The following is a 7,382-nucleotide window of genomic DNA, read 5'->3' as shown; positions in this document are numbered from 1 at the left end:
GGACGGGAGGGAGGCTGCCTTTTTCCCTTTTATAGAAGATCAGGAAAAGCCGAGCGGCGATGCCCCCCCCCCCCCGTTTCCACACACCAGCACGTCTTTCCTCCCGTGCTTTTCCGCGGCGCGCTCGCTCCTGTTTGGACATCAGCTCAGACAACAATGCCACCCAAAGCTCCGCGCCTCTCCAGCAGCTCACGAGGAATGACTGCTCTCCCCTCTCTCGGCCTCCCCCCCTCCCCGGGCACTCCCTGCCGTCGTCGGTGAGATCTCAGCGCCGCGGGGCGTTGCTCGAATCCTCCCCCCCCCCCATCTGGCATATCTGCGCCGCGCGCATTGGCAGCGCCAACCTGTGCCTGATTGCCAGCGTGACTCGGGCTGCCTGGAATCCCATTCATGCCCTCCGCCTCTGACGTGGAGCTAGAGGCAGCCCCGGGTGGGCGGCTGACGACGTCTGCGCTCCGCCGCCTTGTTGTTGCTGCTGCTGCTAAGCAAACAGGCAACCCTCCTCCATACAAGGGCGCAAGGGAGAATGCCTTCCGCCCACCCTCTCGACCCCGCCGCCTCGGGCTCAAACCCGCACCCATCCATCTAACCCAGCCTGCCACTTCCTTCCCAGACCCTCTGGGAGACCCAGTCTGAAAGCGCAATTGATTAATTGGAATGATTAATCGATCGATGGCTGGGCGACCAATCAAACTGCCCACATGCGGAGTTTTAATCAGAGCGCGCGCTCTCTCTCTCTCTCTCTCTCTCTCTCTCTCTCTCTCTCTCTCTCTCTCTCTCTCTCTCCGTGCTGTGAAAAGGTTCCGGAGCCAATGGCCAGTTACTTTTGTGTAAATAATCTAGGAATGTCTGTTGCATTCTGAAGGACATGCAAAAGCTTTTCCCATGAGGTAAACGATTCTGTCTATGTGGAAGTCAGAAGAAGCAAGAGGCCGGCTAGCTTTGCGAACAGGTCCCCTCTGTGTCGCTTTCCTTGTTAGCTTTAATTAGTTAATGGAGTGATTGCGACAAAACAAATATGCAAGAGTCAATTACCCTAATTGGAATGTAAACAAAGGTCACATTACAGTAGGGCTTTCAGGGCAAGTGAAGGCAAATCAGGGGAAAGACTTTGAGTTTTTCAAAAATAGGGGACTGTTCTTCTGAAAAAGAGATTTTCAACAAAGTTTGTATTTGGAACTGAATATAGATATGCAAGATTTTCGGTTTATATTTGTCCCTCAAAGAATTCAAGGATCATTCAAAAGAAGGAAAGCAGTGTTTTACAAACTTCCCCAGGGCCTATTTAGACATTAAATGAGGATGTGTGTTGCATTTTTCATATTGTGTTTTAATGCTGCAACCTGCTCTGGGACCTTATGCAGTGCAGTGCAGTGCAGGCAGTCCATCCATCCATCCATCCATCCATAATAATAAGTCACCCATGTTTCTTCCCTGGTTTCTCCTAGTGCATCCAGCATTTCCCTGCCCCTGCACTGCACTGCAAGGAGATGGAACAGGGGGTGGGAGCATGATGATGATTTAGGGGTGCCTACATGCGGGTGGGGGAGGGGAGAGAACAGGCCCTCACATAAGGAAAGAAGCAAGACTACTACCGTAAGTACAAAGTTGCATAGTCCTGCAAGAGAACTTTAAAATAGGAGTAAAACATTTAAAGTTGCTAGTGAATTAGTATATCTAATAAGTGAATGTAATATATAAAGCACTCCCATTCCTCGTGTTTAAAGAAGGGAGTACCCCTTAACAAGTAATTTAAGGCAAGAAAATAGTACCACACAAGCACCACTGTAGATCTGGTATTTCAATACAGTGGTATCTCGGCTTACATACGCTTCAGGTTACAGACTCCGCTAACCCAGTGCTTAAGGTTAAGAACTTTGCTTCAGGATAAGAACAGAAATCAGGCTCTGGTGGCGCGGCGGCAGCAGGAGGCCCCATTAGCTAAAGTGGTGCTTCAGGTTAAGAACATTTCAGGTTAAGAACGGACCTCCGGAATGAATTAAGTACTTAACCCGAGGTACCACTGTAGTTATATCTCCTATTGCCCTTGGGGAAATTGCTTTTTCTTCTTCTTGATGCTAAACTTTTGTTTTTCATAAAAGGTAAAGGACCCCTGGACAGTTAAGTCCACTCAAAGGTGACTATGGGGTTGCGGCGCTCATCTCACCTTAGGCTGAAGGAGCCGGCGTTTGTTCACAGGTCATGTGGCCAGCACGACTAAACCGCTTCTGGTACAACAGAAACCATGAAGGAAACCAGAGTGCATGGAAATGCAATTTACCTTCCTGCCGCATCTGTACCTATTTATTGCACGAGTATGCTTTCAAACTCATAGGTTGGCAGGAGCTAGGACAGAACAACAGGAGCTCACCCCGTCGCGGGGATTCGAACTGCCAACCTTCCAATCAGCAAGCCCAAGAGGCTCAATGGTTTAGACCACAGCGCCACCCACTCCCCTGTTTTTCATAGGACTAACTGAAGCAGCACAACAATTTAAAATATGATGTATGGCATCCAATGATGTATACCCACTTGTGCAACAAAAAATCACTTGCACATCAGGATGGGAAGAAGAGGAAAGGGAAGATTGCACAGACACTCACTTGTGCGAGGCTGGATCTCATCCTAAATATTTACGGAAAAGATTTTTTCCCATGTGCCCAGTGCTACAACATGCATAAGCAAGGCTATTCTTGCAAACTACAAACTATTTGACTCCATTGTGTTTCTATGAAAGATAATAGGACAGCCCACTTCTTGGAGTGAATTGTAGGCTGCGACATCAATCTTAAAACAGCAACAACAAAGTAAGACAGTCGTTTGAAACAAAAATGCAATGCAGATTGTAGCCATCTTCTCTTCAATTGCCATAACTTATCCAACTTGATTTTGAGATTTGTTGTTGAGGTTTTAAAAGCTTTGTTATAATTGGTTTCAGTATCATGTTGTTGTGCATTTTGGGGGTGGAAGGTTTTCACAAAGTTGATTCCCTTTCAAAACAGAATGCAGATTCCTTCTGTATACAGTTTGCCATTATTTCAAGCTCTTCTAAGTATATTCAGTACAAAGAGTAAGCAGAGCTGCAGGAGAACTTGGTTGTACACACAGGTGATTACCGTAATTTCCCTTTCTTCTTTGTCACAAGATGCTTCCTCTGTGTGGTGGCACCTCCTTTCTGAAATGGGGGGAAGTTTCAAGGATAATTTGTGATATCCCATGGGAGCCTGGTCTTCAAAGAAGAAAAGGCTACATTCCATTGACAAAGTCAATGTCAATCTCTTTGAAGTTTTATAACAATAACTTTTTTGGGGGGGATCAATTTTAACCCAGGAAAAATTATAGGATTAGTTCTGATAATATCTCAGTTCTGTGTCTCAGTTCTGTGCCTCAGTTGCACAGAATCTCATAATTTTAGAGCTGGGGTTTTAGAACTATGGGTCTTATAATATAGGAAGGAAATCTTTTATGTAAAGCCTGACAAGCAGAGCACCAGATCAAGATGAAAACATAATTGGCTACAGGCAATTTTCACTTGATTTATGTCAAGAACAATTCAACACAGTAGCAAGACACTGTCTAAATAACTGCTGCAGATGTGGACAGGTTTACAGAGAATGCAAATGTTTATTTCACTTTGAGGGAGGAAACAGAACCACAGAGGCTTGGGGTTACTTTATTTTATTGCTGTGATGGTTGGCTGTTGACGTCACACCATCAAGCAAAAAAATAAAAATAAAAATGAAATTCTCAGCTGAACAAATTTTGGAAGGACCCAGTTCATGAACATTGCAATAATACAGTATTTATATTGTCATCTTTATATGATTAAAGAATGGAACTTCCAACCTCACATTTATGCCACAAAATTGTAATCTTTCACCAAAGATTATATTTCAAACCTGATGAAATTTTCAGTTTCCTGCTTTCCCCTATATAATCTTTTAGAATCTGCTCCAAGCTTTCCCCTCTTCCTATAATATTTCCTTGCAGCATATTACGTAGATAATTTTATTTTGGCAGTATAGGTACAATATCATTTTTTTGGTAGCATATAACAAGGCATATAACAGCATTAGAACTGCTAAAGTGGCTAGAGACAAATGTCCATGAAGGAGAATTTGCGTCACAGAGAAGAAATTTTCCTGCCACCTCAGGTAACAACAGGACCTAAACTGGGCTGGTACAGCAATTTCCTCCAACAATGCCCCCCGTGACGGGGACATCACTACATATAGTTATTTCCAAGTGCATTATTTTTTTTTTTTTGCAGGGGGAGCAAGGAATACAGTGGTTTCAATTTCTCCCTCCGCCCAACAGTGGCCCTGGAAAGGACACTATTTTGTGAACTGTAGTGATATTTAATCAAATGGTCAGACCTGTTTCAATACAAAATTTGATGTGCTGATACAGTGGTACCTCGGGTTACATACGCTTCAGGTTACAGACTCCGCTAACCCAGAAATAGTGCTTCAGGTTAAGAACTTTGCTTCAGGATGAGAACAGAAATCGTGCAGCAGCGGCGCAGCAGCAGCAGTGGGAGGCCCCATTAGCTAAAGTGGTGCTTCAGGTTAAGAACAGTTTCAGGTTAAGTACGGACCTCCGGAACGAATTAAGCACTTAACCCGAGGTACCACTGTATTTTGTAATTTTTATTGCTGTAAGTCAGCTTGGATAGGCATTGTTTGGACTATTCAGTATTTTGAATAAAAATAAATGCATTTAGTTGCATTTAAAATATATTCATACATTCAATGTAAGTTGTTTCAAATAGTTTTTAATGTTGTGTTGTTGTAACATTGTGTTTTTATATTGTAACCCACCTGGAACCTTAGTGTGAAGGATGAGTAATGAAATGTGCTTACACACACACACACACACACACACACACACACACACACACACCAACCAACAACAGAGTGTGTGTGTGTGTGTGTGTGTGTGTGTGTGTGTGTGTGTGTCTGTTACTAAACAAGGGATTTAAAGCCTCAGACTGGCCTTTGTAAATGATAATCATGGCAACCTCTGATGCACCTTTTCTTTTCTTGCTTTAACTTAGCTCAGCTATCTTGGGCAATTTACTTTGTTAAAAGCATTGCTTAATAAAACAGGCCAGGGCAAGGACAAAGTTGAGGGATTCCTTTTCAGAGTAAATGGGTGGGTGGATAGCTATAAAACAGAATGCAACTGGTCAAATAGGTATTGTTGGCAGGTTTGTATAATCTAAGAATCATGTAAGCATTTCAGGCCGGGTGGGATTTGCATCAAAAATAGGGATAATTCTAGCATACATTCTGTTTTCTAGGGCACCATAACATTTTAGCCTAATGCACATCACAAATCAAATATTAAAAAGCCACCTGCTCTTCAATCACCTGGAATCTGAGCCATTATGAGCCTGCCCTTAAACTTTCCCTTAGCTGTTGAAACTTGTAGTGACAGTATCTAAAGATGGATAATGGAAAGAATGCTGCAATGAACGTCATACCTTCCCACCTCAGGCAGGTAGTTCTAACCCATGCATTTGTTAACGTAAACAAGTGGCTGCTTTTTGTACGTAAAGCAGAATCTTTATCAACTCTGTTTTTTCACAAACTAGTGTTCTTCTAAATCATATTCTAAACAGTGTTTATCATTATTATTATTACCTTGCAGAAATTCCAAACCTAGGCACATTCATTAGTTTAGTTACAAAGTATTGAAAGTTCCTGTATTATTGGTCTAGGAACTCAAGAGGGACATGCGAGAGCCATCCAGTTGAGCTGGAGCAACCAGCACAATCATCTTCACATACTGAGCTTCTCAGGTAGACGGGGAAGGGGGCAATAGGCTTGATTACCTATACCCATCCAAGGTAAGGGAAGTGACATAGCTAAACCTGGCAGGACATCTTACTCTGTGGTATTAACCCCTTCATGCATTAATTAGACTTAAGCATGTTGTTTATATGAAGCTGGTTATCCCACAAATGCAAGCTTGTTTAAATGAAGTTCTTTGCTCTATATTACTCCTGCTTGATTATTAATAACTAACACAGGGGAGACCTCCTGCAGGAACAACCTCTTCCCTGAGCTTTGGTTAGCTGGCTTCCAAATGGCTCTTAAAGGGAAATGACCCCAGCCCTCATGGAAGATACTATTACAGTACTTCCTTGCAGTGCTTTTCCTTCTGAAGAGAACCCATAGTGAGAAGGGCAGCACTGATGAATGCTCATGGCCTTGGTTAAACTGCTGTAGGGGAACCATGAGATTTCAGGCTTTCCAGCCAAAACCAGAGAGCTAATAGAAGTTTTCCCAACACACACGTTTTGAATCATTGATTCAGATTTGTTTACATTCTGCTAGTGATATGAATGGCTATTTTCAGCAACACCATCCCTTTACTTTATATCACCTAATTAAAAGACATAACATGGAAGACATTGGACACAATGAACCATTTTTTCCTTCGAATGAATCATAGTTAAGTACCAATGGAAATGGAAGGCTGGACCAAAAAAATCTATTCATGCATACAGAGATCTCTTTGTCCAGTTCCGGAGTGTCAAACAGAAGCATACTTTAATTTCTTCATAATGCTGGGTTTTAGAGAAGGTGTCTATGTACTCCCACCTGATTCTTAAAATGCAAAGGCAGATGTTTATATGACTGGAACCGACTTACAGATACTCTATCCATTGGTTGTTCCCTATAAGACGTCAGCATTCTCCTTCTTTCCTGACGAGCCAATTCTCCAAAAACTACAGGGAATTAAATCTCATTGCAATTAATGTATTTCTTATGGTAGGTCGAAGAGCACAGCCTGTTTCTGTTAAAGGTAAGTAGACAGAAGGGCAATTGTGCTTCTGTTCTGATGTTGCTATGTAAGCTGAAATGGGACAGCAATGCAATGCCTTTCATGAACTCAAATTCCGTTTAATTAATTGTTCACAGAAAATGTCACAGCCCAATAGAGGGTTGGTTTATTTGGATTTCAGTGCCAACAATCTTGTGGTGAGCCTTTTTGAGAGAAATTAAAAGCGCATTCATGTAGGCATCTGCCAATGTCTTCTATAGATCTGTCTGGATGTTTTATTCAGTTCATACTTTGATATTTAGTATTTGGCAGTTGACCCATTATGGTAATGTTGGAGACTTTGCAAGAACTTCTTCACCTATGAAAACGCATTCTGGATTTTTCTGAAGGGACATTCTAGACAAACATTTAGTTGGAACAAACTGTTCAGTCCTGTGGGTCATATTGCAGCACAAAGCAAATAGGAGCAAAACTTTTAAAAAGACAGTCAAGACAGACGGTGTCAGGAGCAAATCAGTAGTAAATCACACTGTTCAAGTTGTAGTTAACTCTTTATTAGCAAGAACATGATCTGCACAGAACTGGTTGAG

Source organism: Podarcis liolepis (assembly GCF_965112155.1).
Source record: "Podarcis liolepis genome assembly, chromosome: 1".
Lineage (NCBI taxonomy): Eukaryota > Metazoa > Chordata > Lepidosauria > Squamata > Lacertidae > Podarcis > Podarcis liolepis.
Note: the sequence above shows the minus strand (reverse complement) of the source record.